The following is a 13,208-nucleotide window of genomic DNA, read 5'->3' as shown; positions in this document are numbered from 1 at the left end:
GAAGTGATTTAAAGTCCTACTTGGGGTCAGACTGACTTAACTAATTGATTTCAGTCATGATGTGACGACTTGCTGTCTTCCTTGAACGAGTCCCTCTACCTCTCTGAGCCTACTCTGTCATTTATAAAATCCACAGAGGTCAGTAGTCATGTGAGTAAAATGTTTAGCAAAATCCCAGGAAAAAGCAAGCCCTCAGTAACCAGAAACCGTTACCATTTCAGCATCCTGTCTGCGTTAAAGAAGAGAGAGGAGTAACCTAGTGCTCAGAGGCCTGACGTTTAGGGACACCCCAGACTGACATCTGCTTCCCCCTCCGGCCCCCGTGAGTTCAGGCCGAATAAGTGGGTGCAGGGGAAGGAAGGGAGTTCTTCCATTTTATGCCATGTTGCCCCATGTCTGAGGGATGAGGTAAAGCACTGCAATGTTTGAGTTCCTGGAACTCACTGGCCTTTATTCCTGTGTCCCTCACTAGATGATTGGCAAGGCCTCCTAGAATCTCCCTGGGTTCCAATGTTCTCTTTGCAAAATGGGGATGATAATGTCTTACGTCACCAAGAAGAGACTCACAGTCCTCCCTGATTAAGCTAATAGCTAAGTGGATGGTACGATGACTGGGCTCCAGGCCAAGTGGCTTATGTGCATTATTTTACCTCTGTAAGGGCATTATAGGTATTTTTTTTTAAATACCCATTTTACAGTTAGGAAAAGGAAGGCTTGGTGAAAACAGGCAGCTCAAAGTCCCACAGCTGGTAGAAGGTGAGGCAGACCATCAAACCCAGGCCAGAAGGGCTTCCCAGTCCGAAGTCACAGCCAAGATGATGTCTCCCATCACTATCCTCGGCCCTTCGCCTCTCTCCTCGAAGTCAGTCCTCTCATTGGCCGAAAGGGCTACATAACCTTTCCCTCGCAGTGTGTGCGTGTCATAGTTGAACTAAGTTTTTGACTCTGAGGCCTGAATCTTTCTGCCACCCTCCCTTTCCACTGCTTTCTCCCATGGCAGGACCTCAGAACCAAACATGGTAGGTAAAAGGAGAGCTTACGACATCCAACTGTACTTTTAAGAATCTGTTCATCATGAAAATCAAATTTGTGGGATTTAGCTTTGTACATTCATTTAAAAAAAAACAAAAACGAAACACAGCCAGCTGTTTTGACTTACTCAGGAACTCTATGGTAGATGGACCTCTAGTTAGGAAAACTTGGCATATAAAAATGCGCAGGGACAAAATAGATACATTAAGGGTGAATATTCAGCCATTGGAAAAGGATTTGTTTAAGGGTTCCTTTCAACTGCTCTTTTCTAGATGTGTTTCTTCATGTTACTTAAGTATTTGGCAAAGTGATTGGGGAGAGGGGACAGGGAAGCAGCAAAAAGTTCACATGTTAAAGAAAGAGTGACCTGGAATGTCTCTCCCTGAGTCCCTGGAAACACAGGACCACGATTACCCAAAGAAACGATTATCTACCACTTGTCAGGGACACGGCAGTTGCACGAAGAGTACACCTGAAGCTTCTTGATATTTCATCGAAGGTTACAGCTCAGACTCAAAGGGCTGGATTCGTGCCTAGTCAGTGAAAAACGGCACGAGATGTGAGTCAGCCGACATCCCTCTCGTGTTGAACGCTACCTTCAGAGTCCGGGTTTGGCTCTCCTGGTCCAGAGATCTGTTTCACGGGGACCTGAAAACCTGCCAAATCCATCACCCGTGATGAGCAGGTGAGCTGAGGAGCCCCTGATCTGTGTCAAACGATCCTAGGGGCAGAGCTGCCTGGCACAGGACTGTCAGAACCGATCAACGAATTAACAAAGTCACTGACCAGGGCGACAGCTCGCTCTCTTCATTTTTAGGAATTTTGTAATGAGAGAAATCACGAAGATTCATTTCAGGGCATAATAGTATTAGCATAAAACCCCTTTCCTGTACTTTTTCTTGGGGCTTGGGAGAAGAGAAAAGGGAACGGATGTAAGGCAAGGGCTTTTTTCCGAGGGAAAATCTATTCACCCAACTAAGGGGGGTGAGTTTGAGATGCCGCTCAGGGACTTTCTGAAGTTGGGAGGCCCTGATCTGCATGAGAGAAGACCAGACGTGTTGCACAGATACTCGTTTGTCAACTTCCTCTGTGACTGGGCTCAAAATGGCTGTGTAAATAACTCAGCCAGGGAGGACAGCCCCGCAAAGCTCTGGCAGTTCCTGTGCTATGAAATATGCATTAATTGCATTAAACATTCAGTCTGAAACTCAGCAGCGAGGCCCCTTTTGTCAGTTTTTATGGTGCACAGACAGAGAGACCAGGATGCGGATGGCAACGGCCTTCTGTGTAGACCCCGATGCAGAAACAGCCTCGCTCTCATCAGATGTTCCAGAAGTAGCGAGGGGGCTCCCCGCTCAGTAGCACGGCGTGGAGGAGGCCGGGGTCGCCAGCTCTCACTCCCCAGGAGCCCCCCACCTCTGCTCTGCTCTCCAGATGCTGCCCACCATGTCCTGAATCCCAGCCAGCGAGTGAGTCGTCTCCTACACGTCGCCAGTCACAGAGGGGCTGGGGGTGAAAACGGGCGGCTCAGAGGAGTCTGTCCCCACCAGCTGTGACGTGTCTTCCCTCTAGTGAGGGAAGGCCATTCTCACTGGCGTTGGATTACTACGTTTGAAAACTCGAGGTGTCCTTTAGAAGGGGAAAAAATCCATGTCAAGACAAAAGAGCCAAACGTGTAACAGATGCTTTTGAGGAGAGATTTTGGAAAGAAAAAGAGAGAGAGAGAGAGAGAGAGCAGTTTAATGTGTGCTGAAGGAGTCAAGCCTTGGGATTTAAAGTGTCTTTGGTCTTACTACTCACGCAAAAGGAAGTGTACACTCGCTCTGGCATTCCAGGGCCTCCTCCAGGAGGTAGGGTGGAGCCTTCCTGGCCTTGCTGTCCACAGTTTGCCTGTGCTGAAGCCACACTGGATTGCAGGTCTCTCCACTTGGCTTTTCTATTTTCCTGCCTTTGACTATACGGGTCCCCCGAGTAGCCAGTCAGTCTGCAGTCATTCCCGGTTTGCTGAGTGAGGGTTTCAACACTGAAAGGCCCAAGTCCAGGAAACCCCTCAGTGCAAAGCCCACCAGGTCAGCTGGCCCCCCTGTTGTTCGCCCTGCCGGAACTGGAATTGGTAACCTTCCCCTCTGTATTCTTGCCTGGAGACCTGCTTCCAAGTCATGTCCAATACCATCTTCTCCATAATCCATTCCACACTTTCCCCATTGATTTCTCTCCCTCCCTGAAACTCTAACAAACATACCTCAGTACCACCTGTCCGTCTGTCAGAGCATTCATTCCCCAACATGTATAGAGACCCCACTGGCTCCACGGCCGCCGGCAGGTGCCTGCCCACAAGGAACTCCCAGTCTCTGGGGGAGACAGAGAAGTCAGCTCTTATGACTCAGTGGAGTAAACCTTCAACAAGTGTGTGTGTACATGCCCTTGTCTAGAGATCAGAAAGAGAGCAAAACCTGTCAGAGACAGATCAGAGGTCCAGGACTCGGGAAACTGCTGAAAGTGATGCAAAGTTCCGAAAAGTCTGCAGATTCCCTTCCAGAACTGTTAGTTCCTGGGAGACTTAAGGTCTTTGTTAACGATCTCTCCTCAGCAGAGTTCTTGGTGCAGTGGGTAGAGATTCTTCTCTGTTTATATATTCGACCTTTATGGGGAAAAAAATAGAATCTCATAATTCCATATTTAAAGAAAAAAAATACATGTTTTCTTTTTCGTTCTTTTTCTTTTTATTTTCCGAGTGGGGGAGGGGCAGAGGGAGCGAGAGAATCTTAACCAGGCTCCACACCCAGCACAAAGCCCGATTCAGTCTCACAACCCTGAGAGCAGGACCTGAGCCGAAATCGAGAGTCAGAGTCAGACGCTTAACCGACTGAGCCACCCAGATGCCCCTACATGTTTCTTTCTTTTATTTTTTTAAAGAAATTATTCAAACTTTAAAAAAAATATTTTATTTATTTATTTGACACAGAGAGAGAGAGATCACAAGTAGGCAGAGAGAGAGGGGGAAGCAGGTTCCCTGTTGAGCAGAGAGCCCAATGTGGGGCTCAATCCCAGGACCCTGAAATCATGACCTGAGCTGAAGGCAGAGGCTTTAACCCACTGAGTCACCCAGGTGCCCCACCTACATGTTTATTTCTTAAGTGTGGTAGTAATATATGGTCATTTGGTAAAATTCAGGAGATAGATATAGATATATATATTTTTTTCTCCTGTGTGTGTATGTGTTTATCCTACATCATCATTCAGGGATAATCACTGTTCACATGTTGGTATATAATCTTCCAGACTTCATATAGAAATGAAGGGTAGAGATTTTAAAATGAAATGAGATTTTACTACACATATTGTTTGATAACCCGATTTTAACAACAAAATGCCTCTCTGTGTATTTGTGTATGTGCATGTGTGTGAATGAACACACATTTGACACATCATTTTTAACACTTGCATATATTTTATTGTGTAGATGTGCTTTCATTTCTCGAACCAATGCCCTATTATTGGACAATGAGATCGTTTCTTATTTTTACCATTATACATTACACTGTAATAAACCTCCTTAAAAATACATATTTTCGCAGTTTTACTCAATATTATCTGCCAGATAAACCCCTCACAATGGAATAACAGGGACAAAATATGGACATAATTTAAGGCATTTGATACATACTGATGTTTACCCATCTATTTATTTTTCATAAAAATCTGCTTCTCTGCGCATTTTGCCAGTCCACTTATATTTTTGTCAAGTGACAATAGCTAGAGTTCCCAAAGAGAGTTTTTCTAAGTAAACGCCAACTTACATGATGGCCAAATACACAAAAGCAGGGGAAATAAATCCAGGGGTGGCGTAAGCTAAGGAAAAACCAAAACAACCCTCCTCTCCCAGTAAAGTAGTTAAGCTGTCTTCCTAAGCTCCCTCTATCAGAGTTATTGCCACTTATTCATAAGGGCACCCAGCAACAGCTGTTCACCTGGCCAGGCAACCTCTCCAAAGAAAGATCCCCATATGTTGCAGGGAGAGGCACGTGAGCTGCTTCTTAGAGAGAAAATGACCTTGTTTCCAGAGTCTGTGTGATGATGCTTCAATCAGAGAGATGGAGGTAAAAAAAAAAAAAAAAAAAAAAAAAGAGCCCAGATTCAAGTCGTGTGGAGGAGCAACTTGTCATCGTCATTATTTTATTGGGTTCAGAGGGCTCACCCATACTTTGTTTCATCTGGAGGGACACAAAGCGGGTCTGTTAGGGATACTTTTATCACTGGGCATGCCCAGAGCACCAGGAGGAACAAGTGACCAAACGAGGCCTGGGATCCAGGACATCTCAAATAATCTTGTCGCTGTAAATATTGAGTGAAATATAAAACAACAACAACAAACTGTGAAGTTCCAACAGAGATAAAATAGAATTCTAACATTTTTGCAAATTTTTTTATATGTAATCAGAAAATGTTTAGGTTATTTTTATTTCACTGACTTACTTTTTTAATGTCAGAAGTGGGGATGGGCCTCTGCTGCAAGGAACAGGTGGGTGTGGACATTGTGAAATTCTGGTTGTCAAAGGACTGTAGGGAAATGATGGTCACGTACATCGCCCCACCTTGTGTGTCTAGGCAGTCTCAGGTAGGTCATCTGAGAAATGGGGATCTAATCTACTTCTCAAGGTTTCTAGGAACATGAAAATGCTTCAGAACAACAAGTACCCCACAACACTCTATGCTATATTTTTTATTCTTTGCAGCTAATTTCATCCCCTCTCCTGGACTGTGAGCTCTTTAAGAGCAGGAATAACATGCCTTTGCCCAGTGGGGCCACTGCAGAGAGAGGGTCTTGGATACCATTCCTTCTACATGCCCATAAACAGAGGCAGAATACAGACTATCTTCTAAAATTGTATTATATCATTATTTTATGTTATACACAATGTTTAATAGGTATTAAGTAACAAATATGTATAATGTTATATAGATGTTTTTACATAAAAGGATTCCTAATAAAGACTTTTTTTTTCCATTGAACAATATAACTTGGATATTTCTGTGTAGATCATATAGATCTTCCCTTATTCTTTGTATTGGCTACATAATATTTCATCTAATGGACTAAAATATCATAAATTTACTTAACTTTTCTTCTATTGGTTATTGGATATTTCAAATTTGTCACCTTTACAACTGATATTGTAATGGTACATTCTGTACATATTCCGTTGTCCACATATACAAGTGCCTTTTTGAGTCAAACCTGGAAGCAAAAATTTAGGGCTCAGAACTCTTGTTTCTTTCACTTTTTGATCAGTATCATCAAACTAACCTTCAAAAGGTTTTCTAAACTATCTTCCTAAACATATGAATGTTCCTGTTTCCCTGGGTTTTATCATTCTTTTGCATCTTTGCCAATCTGGAGAAAAACTGTCTCTGTTGTCATTGTAATTTCTTTTTTAATAGTGAAGCTGAACGTATTACTGGCAATTCCTACTCTTTTGTGTTGTCTACTCATGCCTGTTGTCAATTTTCCTATTGACTTTTTCCTTACCGATTTATTTGAGTGCTTTGTGTATTAATGATATCAAGTCTTTTATTTATGAGTTTTAGGTACTCTTGTTAGATTTTTAAATTCTCTTTAATTTTGACACAGCGATATGTGTGTAGTGGGTTTTTTTGGGGGGGTTGTTTTGTTTTGTTTGGGGAGTTTTATATAGGTTGTCTCTTTACTCTTTCTGGCTTTGGTATTATACTGTAATCGCCCTATTTTGTCCTAACCTAATTCATGCATTCTGCATTTATAAAATGATATGACTTGAACACGATAATTTCTAAAGTATGTTCTACAGAGCCATGATTGTACATGATCTATAACCCCATTGATTTAGACAGGTGTATGGCACCCAACTTCCATTTCTGAAAATCATGTATACAAAAGGATAGATGTTAACAAAACATTGAGTCCTTCCATATGTAAACTGTAACCATAACTTCAGCAAGAAAATATTTCTGACTAGAGGTTTCCATTGAAATTATTAACTTAAAACCTCAAATTATTTCACTCGAAATTCAGTATATTTGCTGAGCCCCAAACTGATGGCGTTCATCATTGCTTCCTTCCCACAGCGCCTCGAAACCATGTTTTCAGCGACACGACTTTGCCCCCCAGGCTCCAAATGCTTGGACCCTGAAGGGCCACTTGACCCTAAAGCAGTCCATTGGCTAGACAGCAACCAATGAATGAACTATGTGGATTGCTGTTTTTGTTTTTGTTTTTTAGAGAAAAGAGTGAGGCCAGTCAGATTTTTTTTTTTTTTTTTTGGGAAACTGAAATGATACACCCGTTAGCAGTAGAAGATACAACCCAGAAGAGTCGTACTCTAGAGCTATGCTGCTCAGTACGTGTGGACTCTGAAAGGGCCAGCTTTGTGGGCAGGCTGCCGGGGTCACCCAGGGCCACCTGCTTGGATTTAGGGCTGAACGTTATGTTTCAGTTTGGGTTTGGCTGGGAAGTGGATGGGACCCCGGGTCAGGTACCAGGCGCTCCCCTCTCTCTGGTCCAGTTCTGCTTCCCACGGCTGCCTCCGTGGCCTGAGTTCTCAGACCTGCTCCCTTCCGCGTCCCCCGCTCTCCTGCCTCCCTCCTCCCCACGCTGCCAGCAGAGAACTGAGCGTGGGCTGGGGAGGGCCAGGCACCTATGCTCTGCGGCATCTAGAAATTGGGTGTGGTGAGAGGTGTCCCTGCCCCAGGCGGGCACACCGTGACTCGTCCGGCTGTGATCCAGTGGAGCAAATCTCTCGGCCTCCCCTGACCCAGGTGCTTCGGGCATCATAGCAGGCAGAGGCTGCAGTACCCCTGGGCCTTGGGGATCGCCTCTATGCCTTGGGTTGGGGGCTGGCATGGGGGGAAGGGGTGACCCCTGGCTCAAGTTCACCCCTCCCTCGGTGGCAGTGTTCCCATCTGGTGGATGGCAGGGAAGGGGAGCCCAGCTCTGGGTGCAGGGTGCAGGCCTGGGTCCCTAGGCACCGGTAGTGTGTGCGCGGCCCTTCAAGTGTCTCCTTGCCTGAGCGAGGCCAGTGCCTAAACAGCAATAGGAAACCCCATGCTGGCGGAGACAGAAAGACACAGAGAAAGGAGAGAAAGGGCCTCCGAAGAAAGGGGAAGCTTTCTTGCTTAGTTCGCGTCTAACAACACCTTTTTTCTCCTTTTTGAACAAGGGACCCCCGCCCCGCATATATATTTCACAATGGACATAGAATATTCTGTAGTAGTTCCTGACTCTAAGTCAGCAGCAGAAGCCATTCGCGGGGAAGAGAGAAGAGAAGAGGTGTCGAGAGAGAAACTGGCGGACAGAGAGGAAGAACTCTACCAGGAATGCGAGGAGTCCTAGGTCCGGTCTGAACACTTCAAATCAACCCTCCTCCCATGAGGTAACAGAAGAGGCTCTCCGTGTCTTGCATCTAAACGAACCAGATCAGACGGTGAAAGCAAACTCTCCCTGAAAGGTTCTAGAGAGGATACAGAGGTTCCTAAGTCACAGCCCTTGTCTCAAAGAGAATGAAAGGTGGGGCGCCTGGGTGGCTCAGTGGGTTAAGCCTCTGCCTTTGGCTCAGGTCATGATCTCAGGGTCCTGGGATCAAGCCCCCCATTGGGCTCTCCGCTCAGCAGGGAGCCTGCTTCCCCACCCCCCATCCCCCCACCCCCCACCCCTGCCTGCCTTTCTGCCTACTTATGATCTCTGTCTGTCAAATAAATAAATAAATCTTTTAAAAAAAGAGAGAGAGAGAGAGAGAGAGAGATTGAAATGAGGTATAATAACACAGTAAAGAATAATGGTAAGGACCCTAACAGCTTACCCCAAGGGCACTGACACTATGCAGAGCATGGTGTTTTCATCATCATATTTAATCCCCACAACCCAGGTACCGCATGAGGGAGGCACTAGTAGTTCACAGATAGGGGAACGGAGGTGTAGCCCGTCCAGATGGCAGAGCCGGGACTTTCCTTGCAGCCCATGAGAAACCTTCTCCGAGTGGTATTGTGCACCGAAAGATCAGGGAGAGGAACCAGGCTATTTCCAGCTGGGGATATCAGGGCATGCTTTCCAGAGGCAGCACCCAGCGTTTGGTGGGTACTTGGTAAAGGTTTGCCAGATGAACACCGTTGAGTAAATGGGCAAGTGAATAAATGAATGTGGATTGGACTTAAAAGGAAGCTTTGGGGGCGGGGGCCGAACCCAGAGGCCGATCAGTACCAAAAGGGCTGCAGTGGAAAAAGGCACAATGAGCTTGCACACTGGCAAGGAGGCCAACTTGGCTGGAGTGGACGGCACTTAGAGGGAGCAGAAGGATGGCTGGACCGGACGCTGAGATCTCCGGGCTGAGAGGGTTGTGCTGTATTTGGTAGGTAATTGTGAGCCACTGAACATTTATAAGCAGAAGAGATATGATCGAAGTCACACTGTAGGGAAGTTAATTAGTTGATGGTGAGTAGAATGAAATCAGAGGAAGCAGAAGCAGAGAGCGAGGAGGTGTCAGTGAGCTGCTAAGACAGGCCAGGCAGAAGGTAAGGAAGGTTCCGAGAAGGTGGAGGGAACAGGTAAGACACATAGCAGAGGAACCAACAGGCGCTGTGGTGCAGGTGGGGGAATCATAAAGCGGGTTCTCGGGTGTCTGGCCTGTATGACTGGAAAAAGAGGGGGTCCTATCAGCGATACCAAAGTCAGATGGTGGCTCTATTTCTGACGTTGACAAGGAGAGAAGGGAATGAAAGGGGTTCTGGGAAAGGTCTCAAAACCACTGGGTTCCCCCTGCATTTCACGTTACTCTAGAAATGGGTTTGATAAATGTTTGCTTCAAAATGTCAGTCCAGTTCCCATCACACAAGTATCCATTCAGTAGGCTCTGTAGTTCAGAGTTGTATGAATCTAGTCAGAATTTTAACATGAAAACAAGGCTACCGCATTCATCCGAGCTCCCTAATTTAGAATTTGTGATTCTTCTAACCGGCTAGGCAAAACGTTTACCTTTATTTAAGCCAATTCATGCCTCATCAACTGGGACAAATTGCAAGTTTAAATATTTCAGGGGGCTATCTACCACATTCGAGGGAGTAAAATATCTTCACATTCTTCTCCCGTATCCTGACAAGCATCGTTTACATAAAATGGCTGATGAGATGTTCTTGATACATCCCTCTGGTTGTTTCATGAAGAGGGTCCTTTCACTACTGCATAAGACTCGGTCCGTGTGTTTGAGTCGTCATCTGCCCTCATAAGTAATAAAAGTGCATTTCTTAAACTCCTCCTCCATTCCAGACGCCTTCCTGGTTCAGACTGACCTTTACCATACATCACTGTAAAGAAATCCCCGTGGGGTTGGTTATCATGGTGAGCTGCTAGTCATCTGAAAGGCGAGGTCAGTGGCTCTTTGTAAGGTCTGCTCACACTCTGAAAAGGGCCACTGGAGGCATGACAAGGAGGCTCGCCCAGGCCGTTCCACCCCGCCGACTTCCAGATCGGCCCAGCACACGGCCTAGTCGATTGCTTTTCATTTCTCTGTACCTGAGATCCTGCCCTTGCCTTGGCCTCCCTGACACCAGCCCCGGGTTTCCATACGAGGCCGTGGCTCGTTCTCACCCGGTTCGCGCACCAGTAATTGGGTCAGTCCTGTAGTTATCGACTTATTTGTAATTTCAAAAAGGCTGCATGTCTGGGAAAGGATTCCCCATTTGCTAGGGTAAAGAAGCGGGTAGCCTAAGCTCTTGGATCTGGAAACAGGGGCAGAATTCACTGGTTGTCTGAGCGACTTCAACCATACATAAAGAATTTCCTTAAGATGAAAATGTTCCAGACGAGAATAGACTCCCAGGGAAAGCTGTGAAACTGCCCTCAAGGTTCAAAATATAGAACAGAGCCTCACGGCTCAGAGTTCGTTTCTAAAGGCAGAATGACCTCTGAGATCTTGCCGCAGGACTTAAAGGCTAATTTGCACAATGGGTAAATACACCGCATGACCATAATCAATAAGAATGATTTCTTCCAGCCCTCAAATAAAGCCAGTTGCATTCCCGCATCGCCCTACTGTGTACGTGGCGGTGGACGGGGCTGTTTGCCCTACACTGACTCCCTGATTTGGGGGTACAGCTATGGCACGAGAGAGGATAAATAAACCACAATCAGAGACATGATTTTTCATTCCATTTTTTTTTTATTCACGATTCTAGCCTTCTAAGCATTCGAGTTACTTGTCTACGCATCTGTCTTCCTAAGCACCTTAGTATGAACCATTCAGACTCTTCTACTGTGGTTTCTGGCTGGCTTTGCACGCAGTAGGTACTCGATAAACGTGTGATTAATTACATCGAGTCAGTGAGCAATGACTGGTTTTGTTTTGCTTTTGTTTTGTTTTGTTTTCTAAATGGACCTTATTTTTCTAAATGGAAATCCTGGGGCTACACTTGTAGGCGAAGATCACTTTTCTTCCCTTCCGCATTCCAGACCCGTGCCCAGGGGCCTTTGGTGAGCGAGGGAGGGTAGAGTCCTAAAGGAGCGCTCCGGCATCAAAATCCCCTAAGGCTTCTGACCATGGAACTTGACATTTTTCACATTCTCTAGAGACACCCGCTTTTCCTCCCTGTCACTCCAACTAAATGAACTATCTTACCATGCCCCTCACACATGCACCGATTCAACATAAACTCACCTTCTGAACAGAGGGTGGCTTTCAAGTCTTTTCTAGCCAGGCCGATGGACCCGGAGCCAATATATGGAACCAGTGAACCCGGATCTCCCACAGAGCACACGGGGGCCACCACACCTGAGACAGCTTGTTCTTTGAGCCAAGACACACACCCTCTGTAGGTACAAAGTGGATTTCCCATGTGAAATTGTCCCTGAGGCGCCAGTGTGAACTGACCCTTCTGCAACTTGACCTTAAAGAAGTAAGTTTAGTGCTGAATTGGTGGGTGTATTATTAGGTGTAAACAAGGGATGGAGGAGATAACTTTCTTGAAGCAGATAAACTACTTCCCTTTTCCCTATCATTTTCTTTTTTTTTTTTAAACTTGATTGACTCCCAGGTAACCAGAGGCTGTTATTTCTGAGTGATGTTGTGAACTGATATATCTTCACAGACCTGTATGTGTCTCTGGCATGTTTACTTATAACTGTTGTTTTGAGAATAAATGTTAAGAAAGCGTCATTGTAACGAATTGAAACTGGAACATTCGTGTCACTGAGACGTTAACCCCCCACGTCCCCCCTCAACAGAGGCAAGATTCTTCAGGCAATAAAGTGACTGGTTTGTGTTTGAATTTAAAGATCGCAGCAACTTTCCTTTGGACCACGAGTAATACAGTTGTACCTGACTATAACGAATTTCTTTCTGAGAAAATATTCTCTGGGAACTAGTAGTCATAGAAGACAGATTGAGAAGAAGAAATGAATAACTGGTTTTTTGAATCTATTTTATATTGTGGGAAAGGGAGCTAAGAGGAGGATTCTCAGACAGTGTGGGGCAACTCACTCCTGGCCAAGTGTATCAGAACCACAATGGTTGGAGGCGGATTAAAATGGTACAAGTTTCCCCACATCCCATTCTCACCCCAGCCCTGCCTGTCTGCGAGAAAGGGCTGGGGACAACATAGAGAAACACAGTCCAGGTGAAATGCAGCAAAGGCAACCAACCAGAAGACCTGGATGGGAACAGACAGGGACTGGAGAGACCTTAGCATCCATTTCCTCCGGTTTTCTTGGTCCAAGACCGACCATTCCCTTTTATAACCGAGTCAATCGCCTTTGACTCCTTCACAACCCTATTTATGCAATCCCGAATAACGTCCGGTTTCTTTTGTTTCTCCAGATTCTGGTGTATCTCTTGTCGCTGGTCTCATTACCATATGTGTCACTGCACTGAATTAGATAATCAAATTACCCGCCTCTCCTGGTCGAACACTTAAGTTTTACTATCCTTACTGACCACCTTTGTTCCTGCCTCAGACATCTCCGTGCTCTTCAGCTCAGACTACGGCTTCCCTCACTCTGTGTGGTGAAATGGAGGAGATCCCCTAAAGCAAGGATGCACAGCTCCGACCCTATACTTTCTCCCTGTGGGCTGATACTCACCCTTGTCCTAGAGCCCTGGGCTCATCACTCCCGGATCTCATCCATGAGCAGATTCCCCCAAGCTTTTGCAGAC

Source organism: Mustela erminea, chromosome 17 (genome assembly GCF_009829155.1).
Source record: "Mustela erminea isolate mMusErm1 chromosome 17, mMusErm1.Pri, whole genome shotgun sequence".
Lineage (NCBI taxonomy): Eukaryota > Metazoa > Chordata > Mammalia > Carnivora > Mustelidae > Mustela > Mustela erminea.
This window is presented reverse-complemented; position numbering follows the sequence as displayed.